A 12130-nucleotide genomic window follows, 5' to 3' on the forward strand; every position below is an offset into this window, starting at 1 on the left:
AATTGAAAGGAATGTAAGCTTCCTATTAACCATTTCCTCTCCCACAACATGATTTCCCCAGGGACATGTTATTGTTTAGTCGTTAAGTCATGTCCGACTCTTCGTGACCCCATGGACCAGAGCACGCCAGGCCCTCCTGTCTCCCACTGCCTCCCACAGTTTGGTCAAATTCATGTTGGTAGCTTCGATGACACTATCCAACTATCTCATCCTCAGTCGTCCCCTTCTCCTCTTGCCTTCACACTTTCCCAACATCAGGGTCTTTTCCAGGGAGTCTTCTCTTCTCATGAGATGGCCAAAGTATTGGAGCCTCAGCTTCAGGATCTTTCCTTCCAGTGAGCACTCAGGATTGATTTCCTTGCAGTCCAGGGGTCTCTCAAGAGAACTTCTCCAGCACCACAATTCAAAAGCATCAATTCTTTGGTGGTCAGCCTTCTTTATGGTCCAGCTCTCACTTCCATGCATCCCAGAGACATGCACCTCAGCAATTGGCCTGGTAAATCAAGCCTCTATTTACTTTCCCATTACCAATCACAAAATGCATCATGCTAAGTGAGGACCACCACTTGCTATGACAAGGCTGTATTTCAGCACATGAGAGAGTAATTTTGCAAAACCTGAACTAAGTGTATCCTCTAGTCCAGTGGTCCCCAACCTTGGGCCTCCAGATGTTCTTGGACTTCAAGTCCCAGAAATCCTGGCTAGCAGAGGTGGTGGTGAAGGCTTCTGGGAGCTGTAGTTCAAGAACATCTGGAGGCCCAAGGTTGGGGACTGCTCTAGTCTGACCTGAGAATAAAGCTAATGAGTCATAATTGCCCATGATAATTTGCTTCTCAACTGCTGTAGCTTCAAACAACATATTGTTTCGGGGAAATCCATGTGCCTGTCTCTTATTCATCTGTTGACCCTGTATGCCCTGGCTGCACTACATCACTAGAAATTATATATATGTAACCCAAACAAGTCTGTAATTTAGTACGTAAATCTTGAACTATGTCTATGGATATTTTAGCTGCTCTAGAACTGCAGCTCCCTTTAGCTTCAAACAGAGATTGTGAATTACAAAAGTTAAATAATGAAAGCGTCTGAGAGCAAAATGGCTGATTCTTTCAAGCCATTTGCAAAGAAAGGTGGATAGTTTTCTCTCACTTGTACCCAATGATTCACATCAGAAATCACTGGAGGAAAACATAAATGCCAGAGGCAAGCATACCGTTTAGTGCCTTTCACACTACTTTTCAGTCTGATGGTATTCACAAAATGACAGTTTTATATTAGTAAAATTCTTATTATCCTACTGCCAAGTATTATCCTACTTTTAGCCAGAATCATCAACATGGTTACAGGAGAATAGCTAGCCCCACCTCTGCCTTGTTGCTTTGTTATGCGAACAGTGATAAGTCTGAAGAGGAATTCCTGTTCATACTCAGGCTCTCCATGGGAGCAAGAACTCACTGATTCTGGATTCTTCCTTGCATGTAAAACCTACATGTCAACAGGGCCCTGTTCTACTTGCCACTCACATGAGTAAAGAGAAGAGGGAGGGGGCTGGGGTTTACTTCTTTTGTAGTATGTCAGTAATTCCAGATCACAGAATGACTGAATTGAGGGTCATCCATCTTTTGTTTTTAACCTGACAGCCCACTAATCATTGTGTCAAGAAATCTTGCCACCACCGTGACAGAATTAAAACTCCCACTTTTCCTCAGACTGACATGTATTTGTTTATGGGCCTTTACTTATTACAAGTAACAGAATGGGCGAGTGGGGCGGGGCAAAAGCATAACTGATAATCCTTTTCAGCAAGTGGCGCTTTAAGGACACTCACTGGTGGACAGGACAAAAGGAGGGATTAGGAGAAACACCAAGCATGCAACATTACTACTAGCATGCAAAAAGGTCACCAATGGATCATCTGTGGCAAACTGGGTCAGCGGGAGGCAACCCATCACACGTTCAGGAAGACACAGAGACTGAAGCAGAGTGGACTTTTACTAATTGTCATGAAAACCATGCGTCTCACCTAGGCTACTTCTCTGTCCCACTGATGGCAGTTGTATTGATGGTTGAGAACCACTGCTTTACAAGTATACTCAACCACAATGCATATATACTAGGTCAGATAACAAAGGTGGTGCTTCTGGACCAAAGTATTGTTGAACAGACAACCTGTCACTGGAATAATGAATTGCTCAAGTACTGAAAATGTCTTACTATCAGCCAGAACTTTTCACACATCTCATACTTCGCACATGCATTCATTTAGTTTCTTTTGTGATCAGTTGAGAGTTTGGAAGGAGGGCTATGATTGTGATGAAAAGAACAGAAATGTGGACCATTGCTGAGAGCCTTGCAAAGCAAAGCAGAGACCAAAGTTGGCATTTCAGAGATGTAATTCTAGTAGACCTTTACATCTTAGAAACAAGAACTGCAAACAAGGTCTGTGTTTACCTCCTGAAGACCTATCACAAAACGACAAGATAATCTACAAACTACAGAAGGTGCGAAAAGCTCCATATACACTTTGTAATCTATAGTTTGACCCTAGGAGACCCTGGGAAAAACCTGTCTCCTTCATTGACACACAGACTGAGTCAAACTTCATTGGGATCTTCATGGAAATAGTACTTAGAGATCGTTTGTCAAGGAGCAGCAATAATGCCTACAAAACTAGTTTCTTTCTCCTCGGTTTCATGATGGAAAAAAATGCAGCTCATGGTTATTTGGTAACTTCCCAGAATTAAACAGGGAAGTAACATTTTACAAAGCATAATCATAGGCAGGTAGATGGTTCCCTGTACTCCAGGTGCACCACCAAACTATTATTTTGCTATACAAGGACAAACCACTCACTTTCGTATAGGACTTTTACAGCAGCAAGGCCTGGTGCAGGTGAGAGAAATACAGATATTTGTAGGTGTGGGTCTGTGGGCTGGAACTCCCAGAATTCTGCTTGGCAAATTCTTGGAGAATTCTAGGACTTGGAATAAAAAAATATTGTGCAGTCCTGTCATAGCTCTATGCTTGGAAAATTAGACTTGTAAATTAAGCCCATGTTTACCTCCCAATGGCCAGTCACAAACTAATAAGGAACCAATGTGCAACACACAAAGTCAGGAAAACTTACATAAATGAAAAGCTTGTACCCTCTTAAAAGAAGTCGGTTTTAATGACAAACTAACTGTATTGTCTAGTTTAATCCTTGAAGAGTTGGTAGCATCTGCCAGAAGTGGCATTCCAGTGTCATAGCCCCTGAGGACCAAAAACCAACTCCATGTCACAATAATGCAGCAGAGTAGGATTTTGTGGAGAGAGGCATTTATAAAATATTGATTGAATTGTCTTCTAGAGAAAGTAAAGGATTTGTGCAATTTGAGACGTACTAGAAGCTGGCAGTCCTTGGATAAAAGTTATGATGTCTATTCCAAATGCCAATTCAAGCAGTTTTGTCAAAAACCAAAAACATATCCCTGAAAATCCAATGATCTCAGAAGCACCTAACCCCACTAAAATCAGTTCAGTGTTGAAGGGACTCTGATGGCAAAGGTATCAGCATTAATCATAATTGTATCATTTTTCTTTAATTTTTTTTGTAAATATGATTTTAAATATTAAGGAGGACCCCCAAAACTGAGCACAATACTTCAGAAGTCTTCTAAATGAAGATGAAGAATGCTAGTATTAGCTTTTTATTGGATGCCACACTCTTTTACCTACGCAGCCTAGAATTACATTAGCATTTCCCCGCCTGCCCCATCACAGTGTTGACTGATATGTTGTTCATGATTTACCAAGACCTCTAGATCCTCTTCACACAAACCCCTGTTGAGACAGCTGTCTCCCATTCTGTTTCTGCACCTGATTTATCCTGTTGTATGTCATCGAAGCAACCAACATGAATTTGACACAACTCCGGGAGGCAGTGGAAGATAGGAGGGCCTGCTCTGGTCCATGGGGTCACAAAGAGTCGGACACGACTAAACGACAACAACGAACATGAAACTATCCTTGTGACTGGTGTGCAGCCAGGAATGCAAAGGGCTACTTGTCAATTAGCAACAATTCACTATTACAGTTTATGCAATTATGCTTAACCCCAATAGATTCTGTCCATTCATTTTATATTTCCAAAGGAGTAACAGCTTCAGTCTACTACAGCAGAAACAACGGAGAATCCTGTAGCACTTTAAAACAAGTTAAAGACAAATATGTTTATTTGGGATAAGCTTCTGGGGACTGCAGCTCCTGTCACTAGATGTCTTTATTTTATTTTTGGCCATTCCGTGAAACATTTTGTATCTTTCATAATAGCAAAAAGGATAAATAGCAAATGAGAATAATAAAAAATGTTTGTTTAAATTCTGAACAGAAGAGGCACAAGAGATTTGGATGTATACCCCACATAAATGGAACTCAATTTGGTTAAGAAAATTAGTAAAAATAATGTACCCTTTTCAGAAATCCTAGTGTGTTTGAAACTGAGAAGAATGCTCAATAAAAATAACAGATTGGGATAATAGCTTTGTGTAACTACTTTACTTTTATATTGACGAATGGCAAATAATGCCTGCAATTGTCTGTGTGGGAATTAGTAGTTTTATTTAGAGATAGTGTTATTCATTGGTAATAGTGATACTGATGGCTGATACTGGGGAAGAAGAAGTACTTTTCTGAGTACACGACCACCCATGAGTTTGTATGTTCATTTTGTTTTGCTCTTAAGCTATACATATGTGTGTGTGTGCATGCGCGCGCGCGCACACACACACACACACACACACACACAAGAAAATTAATGCTCCTGCAAAGGCCTTGTTGCCACCAAGAAATTCTAGATAAGGCTTTCAGTTCTTTCTCAGTAATATATATATATATATATTACTGAGAAAGAACTGAAAGCCTTATCTAGAATTTCTTGGTGGCAACAAGGCCTTTGCAGGAGCATTAATTTTCTTGTGAGGCTTTAATTTGTTGTCATTTAGCCGTTTAGTCGTGTCCGACTCTTCTTGACCCTATGGACCAGAGCATGCCAGGCCATCCTGTCTTCCACTGCCTCCCAGAGTTGTGTCAAATTCATGTTGGTCGCTTTGATGACACTGTCCAACCATCCCATCCTCTGTCGTCCCCTTCTCCTCTTGCCTTCACACTTTCCCAGCGTCAGGGTCTTTTCTTTAATTACTCACTGTAATTTTGAATCTTTTGATACAAGTCTTAGTCCCAGAGACCCTGAATTTTCACAGCAGGCACCTAACACCCAAGAACCTAGGCAACCTAGAAAACGACAAATCCAGATCTGAGGTGCTGTACTTCCAGTGTTCTAGAGGTGTGGAAGGAACTCGCTGCTACCATCACTAGCACTACCAGATGAACTGCAGAAGATGTGAAGAGAGTGGCTGAGATGAAACCTCACTTTGAGCCTGTGAAGTTTGACAGGTGGTTGTCATTGTTCGGCTCAAGAACAGAAGTGGTGCAGAAACATGGGACAGCTCCAGCAAAAGAACATGTCACCTGGAAGCACCCACCCTCCAAGATGAACGAAGGAGGCAGTCTACTTGTATAGTAAAAGCCAGCCTCAAAGCACCCACAGAAAAAGTGAATACGTTTGCCCGCATAATGTCTCATGACACAATTTCCTGCACTGGATATGCATATTATTCTCTTATGCCTCTACATAAAATATTTTTTGAAAGTCTTCACAGATCAGTGAGATTATATTTTTGGAAATCTCTCTGTATTTGCACATTAATACAGTAATGTTATCCCTTAGAAACAATTGGCTTGAATGACTGATACTGTGTACTTCTCAGCTTGGGGATATGGTACAGTATTATAAGTCGCTTATGCTATTGTATATTTTGTAAGTCTGACATGAAATCCATGTTATTGTTGTCATTTCCTAGTCAAAGTTTGCTTGCCACAGTTAAGTGACAAAGACCCCCTGCTCCTCAAATGGGGCTTATGCACACTAGAAATACGTGCTGCATGAGAGTACACAGATAGGATTAAGTACTGCTAGCTCACTGTTATTAATAGGTCTTTAAAGAATTTTATTCCTAAATTTAGCTAACATAATCATCCCAGATAAAGCTGCATTGCTAATACAGTCTCTTGTTGCATTGTTGCATTTAGTGTGACAAAAAACAAACAAACACCAAAACAACCTTGCTTTGGATTTTGTTGCACATGGTGGCCTACATCCAATATTAGTCTAAACCAGTGTAGGGCCACTGAATCAATTAAATTTACATGACTACTGGTTTGCTCATTTCCCATTGATTCAATGAGTTTTACTTTCGTTGGAATCATTTAGGGCCGTATCTTCATATGATACCGTGTTTGACAAATGCAATACTATACACACGTCCTACCTAGGAGTAAGTTCGACTGAACAGGGTGGAGGATTTTTTTCTAAACAAGTATAATACAAGTGTACTGCATGCATTGTTAGTAAACATATAGTAACTACAGAACTTTCCTACTTATTGACTGACTAGTCAACACTTGGTTCACACTGCTCTGCAGCATTCATAACCATAATTTATGGCTTAGCAGCTTAGGCCTCTGGCTACAGCCAGAGGTTGTTAGTTTGATTCCCCACTACACCTCCTTGATGGGGGGGGGGGGGTTTGGACTCAATGATCCATAGAGTCTCTTCCAGTTCTGCAGTTATAAGATTATTATAATATATATCATTATATTGCTGTGGACACGATTTTCTTTCTGTTATCTCTTCAGAAAAACTGTCCTTTACAGTTTAAAAAGAAAAGGTGCAACCAGTGTGGAATTTTTCTTGACATCCTTGAGGTATCACTTTAGGCTGCAATCTTATATAAACCTGCAAGGATCTCAAGCCCATTGAACTCTGTGGGACCTATCTTTGAACAAAAACAAACTGGATTGTGTTGTTAAACGCACACTTCACAAATGGCACCATGTTGTGACATCATATTCTGACCAATTTCTTGTTACTGAACAGAATTCGAATTATCAACAGGTGAAAAAGTAACAAGGTTACTTCAAAAGCAAAACAACAACAACAACAAAAACCCAACTACAGGTAAGATACAGCTTAGATTTAGTAAGGGTAGAGAGAAATGTTTCTTAAACATTGTGAACAGTTTATAATGAATAAATGACTAACCTGTTTTGGAACAGCGGGCATCTCCTCAGGACTGGCATTTAGTTGGTGAAATGTAGCCAAAAAGAGGCGAGTGTGTAACCCAAACTTCAGGAAGGGCTGGCTTTCAGTTGGAGAGAGAAAATGTCTCCTCTATGGTGGCTGTTACTAATCCCTGCCACATCCCTAATCTTAGCTAAGAGATTTAGTGCAGGGGCCTTAAGTCTTCAAGTTAAATCCTGAAAAACATGCCACTTAAATAAATGTAATTTGGAAACCCTGTGAAATTGACTGCTCTGGGGGCATCTACTTTCACCAACTTTTACAAGGAAAAGGTACAGTCTTTACTAGAGTTCTTTCCTCTTAATTAATTGATCTCTGACCTCTACATTAAAGCTGATCTTGAAAAAAAAAACAAGCTTGAATTAATTAAAAGTTACAGGAGAGTGATTCAGTACAGAACAACAGTCTAATAATTCAGAAAATCAGAAGGCAGCTTTACCTATGTTAACCTATGTGGATTGTTCTGAACAAGTCATTATTTCTGATACACTAGGAAACCAATAGAACCCATTTCTGATTATCATATCTCAATTGAAGTGTGAACACACCTTTTATTTCTTTCTCTGGGAGTGTACTTAATGCAACACAAACATCTCAGAGTAACCTAGTTTATGTTTCCTCTGAACCAGAAACTATGGTTAAGAGTTTGGACCAAAAAAAAAAGGATCATGTACCATCATTTGAAGTTAGGTAATCAGTGGTAGAATTAGACAATTTTAGACTGATAATTCTAGATTGACTTAATGATCTTGTCATGGGAGTGATCTCTGGACAGTAAACATCTTGTTCCTATTCTGTTTTGTTATTTTGGTGTCTGTAATCGCACCTTCTGATAGAAAATTCAGGTGGCAAGTGCATATAGAAATGGAGCCAAAATGAAACCATTGAGAAAAAGAAGAAATCAACATTCTTGGGGAAACACTTATCTTTGCAGAAGAACTAACAAATCTTTAAACAACAACACTGTGAGGAACTTCTGAGTAGCCAAAGAGGATTTTAAGCTGGTGGAAATTTAAAAAAAAAATTTAAAAATTTTAGGCAGGACAAATGGAAGGTATGGATTATTTCCAATGAATAGGATTACTCTGTCTGAAGATGATATGATGCACCACTTTGATACCAGTCTCATTCGTCCTAGATTTACAGTTTGTCCTTTAAGCAACCTCAGACGGTCTCTAAGAAGGAAAAAAATGTGTTGATAGACATGTTCTGCCCTACTATGTAGATGTCATATTACCAATCTGCCATCCTAAAACTGCCGATTCAAATTATAATCACAAAATAAATCTAGATGATGCAAGCAGAAAACAAGAGACAAAGCGGGGTTAAAAAAAGAGTATTATGTTTCCTTTCAGATCCATTTGCAGGCTGGCTGAAAGGTGACACTTTGCTTAATTTTTCCTCTGGCTTGCCTCATCTAATGGTGGGAGTATTTTCAGTCAGAAGCCACCAGTAACGGGATCAGAGCTTGCAGGCAGTGAGGAAATATGACAGGCTGATCTGGAGAAAGAGGCCAGGCCTCCACCGTGACTACCTAGGAGAAATCTGTATGTTCTTGAACAAATTTGCAGGAATTGTTGTTATGACATGTTGTTGTTATGTCATCTCCAACTAGAATAGACCTACTGTATGAATGAGCAATTTCCAAAATGTCTTTTCCTCGTTAGTCCTGCTCAGCATTTCTAAACTCAACCCAATGTTTCCTTTAGGGAGTTAATTCATCTCGTATTTAGTCTTCCTTTTTTCTTGCTGCTACCACATTTCTGTCAAATCATTTTTCTCCTGTCAGCTTTCTTAGCTGTTCAGGTTTCACACCCATACATAATGATTGGGAATACAAGAGTGTGGATGAACTTGGTCTTACTCTCCAGTGACACATCATTACACTCGAAGATCTTTTCTAGTTCCTTCATTGCTGCTCTTCCTAGTCTCAACCTTCTTATGATTTCTTGGCTGCAGTCTCCATTTGGATTGATGATTGAACAAAGGTATACAAAATCTCTAACGATTCTCAATGCAAAAGCTGTGTATTTCTTCTGTAGTCATGATTTTTGTCTTCTTGACGTTCTACTGCAAAGCTTGGAATGTTTGGGGTTTTTTTACTACACTTCCCAGAATCCCTCAAACAGTGATCCTGGGGATTATGGGAGCTGAAGTCTAAAAAACAAAACAAAAACCCAAACTCTTTAACTGTACTCATTACTCACAGGCAGCAATACAGGGCAACAGGTCACTAGAGTTCACTACAGTTCTCAGGCACAGCTTTGAAAGGTTATTTTTGGACAAACAAAACTGATTATATCTCCAGCTTGACTCTCAGTCAGAGAGAAAGGAAGGTCTGTAGGATCGAAGGAGGGGCACACGTGTTGAATAATCTTATTTTATGCCTCAGTGCCAGCTGAGCTCATTGGGAAAATGGAGATATTCTGGGAACCTGCAGGGGTACCAAAGGTAATACTTCAATACTTCACATGATGTACCAATATTTTATGCTGGTGCATAAGGGGTATGATCTTGTTTTACTGATTCCAATTCTTGCCTGCAGTTAAAGTCAGAGAACGGTAGATGGTAGTATTGGCATGTATGTCTAGTTCAGGGTTAAATTTACTAACCTTTAATTAGGCTTGACCATCCCTCTACTGGTAGTCCAGCCATTTGTCTTATCTTACTTGCCTTTCATCTTCTGCCTAGGCATCTCTCTGTCCCAGCTCTATCTTCTGTTCTGCATTTCCTTGCTTTTCTCTCCACCTTTCCTCCCTAGGCCTTCCCCAATTCTACTTCGCTTTCTGCTTGTACAGTTTTTTTGTTCCTTTCAGAACTTTCCACATCTAATTTAAGTACTTTGTTGTTGCTGTTTAGTCGTTAAGTCGTGTCCAACTCTTCGTGACCCCATGGACCAGAGCACTCCTGTCTTCCATTGCCTCCCCGGGTTTGGTCAAATTCATGTTGGTAGCTTCGGTGACACTGTCCAACTATCTCATCCTCTGTCATCCCCTTCTCCTCTTCCCTTCACACTTTCCCAATATCAGGGTATTTTCCAGGGAGTCTTCTCTTCTCATGAGATGGCCAAAGTATTGGAGCCTCAGCTTCAGGACCTGTCCTTCCAGTGAGCACTCATGGTTGATTTCCTTCAGAATGGATAAGTTTGTTCTCCTTGCAATCCAGGGGACTCTCAAGAGTCTCCTCCAGCACCACAATTCAGAGGCATCAATTCTTCGGCGGTCAGCCTTCTTTGTGGTCCAGCTCTCACTTCCATACATCGCTACTGGAAAAACCATAGCTTTGACTATGCGGACCTTTGTTGGCAAGGTGATGTCTCTGCTTTTTAAGATGCTGTCTAGGCTTGTCATGGCTTTCCTCCCAAGAAGCAGGCATCTTTTAATTGCGTGGCTGCTGTCACCATCTGCAGTGATCATGGAGTTTAAGTACTTACCAACAGCCTACAAGTCTAGGGATTTGTGAAACAGGTGAATTCACAGATGGGCAGTATGGAGGCCTCCAGATGTTTGGGGGATTCCAGTTCCCATCATAGCACACCGCTGACTATGCCGGCATGAACTGATGGGAGTTGCAGTCCATCCAACACTGAGAGGACCAACTTCCCCCAGTTGCTGGTTGATCTGAATGACACAAAATGTCTGCAAGGATGCTATCTGATAACCTATACACAGATTGCATATTAATCCTGATGATGAAAAGTTATCCACATAGAAACATACGATCTTTCAACTGGCCATTCAATATGTCCCCCAATTGTCAGTCTGGAATGGCAACGAAAACAACCAGTCTCAGTATTATATTATATTAATTCCAACTGTATCGCCTTTATTCAGTACTGTTTTCTGTCCTAAAAGGAGAATAATTTGGTTGCTCTTTGTTTGCTTCGATATTACATGTTTATTGGTGGAAAGGAGGGTACATGGCCTCTAATTATTTATCACACTAGCTGTGTCTGTTTTTATCCGTTGCATCTGATTTAGAAGAGAAATTTTCTTTAATGCATTATGCACTTAAAAGTACATCATGCAGTTTTCCACTTCTGATTGGCCCTTATTACTACTTTAGATTTATATATTTAATATATTTCTGAGCTGCCTTTCAAGATACAAGCTTACTAATTTGGCTTATAGTATAAAAGAATAAGGATTGTAATAAGATTCAGTATCAGTTTATAAAAGGAACTTAAAATGTAAACAATAATGAACAAATTATAATAAAAATAAAATTTAAAGTATGCAGCAGCAGTGAATAAGCTTTGTTGTTGTTATGTACCATCAAGTCACCTCCAAATTATGGTGACCCTATGAATCAATGACCTCCAAAATGTCCGGTCCTCAACAGCCCTGTTCAGCTCTTGTAGACCCAAGCCTGTGTTTTTTTTTTAAGAAATCAAGCATCTTTTATTTGGCCTTTCATTTTTTTCTGCTGCCTTCCACCTTTCCCGTTATTGTCAGCATTATTGTCTTTTACAGATAATCCTGCCTTCTCATGATGTGCCCAAAGTAGGACAGCCCTGGTTTCAACATCTTTGCCTCCAGAAATACAGCAGTATCTCAGTTTACAAATGCCTCGGTTTACATAATTTTTGGTTTATCAACCAAAATCCATAGAAAATAATGCCTCGGTTTATGGTTTTTTCCTTTTTTCTCCCCGCTGTATGAAGGGGTTTCTCCAAGACGCATTGCGCCTGGAGGTTTCTAGTGCCACCCCTGTTCCCAACACAAATCTGTGTTTTGTTTTACGAATTTTCCACATGATATAATGTCCCAAAGGACGCATTAATTTTGTAAACCAAGGTACACTTCTAGTTCAGACTTGATTTGATCTAGGGCCCACTTTTTCATATTTCTGATAGTCCAGGGTATCCACAAAGCTCTCCTGCACACATTTCAAATGAACCGCTTTTTCCTGGTCAGCTTTAACTGTCCAGCTTTCACATCCTTACACGGT

Source organism: Pogona vitticeps, chromosome 1 (assembly GCF_051106095.1).
Source record: "Pogona vitticeps strain Pit_001003342236 chromosome 1, PviZW2.1, whole genome shotgun sequence".
NCBI lineage: Eukaryota > Metazoa > Chordata > Lepidosauria > Squamata > Agamidae > Pogona > Pogona vitticeps.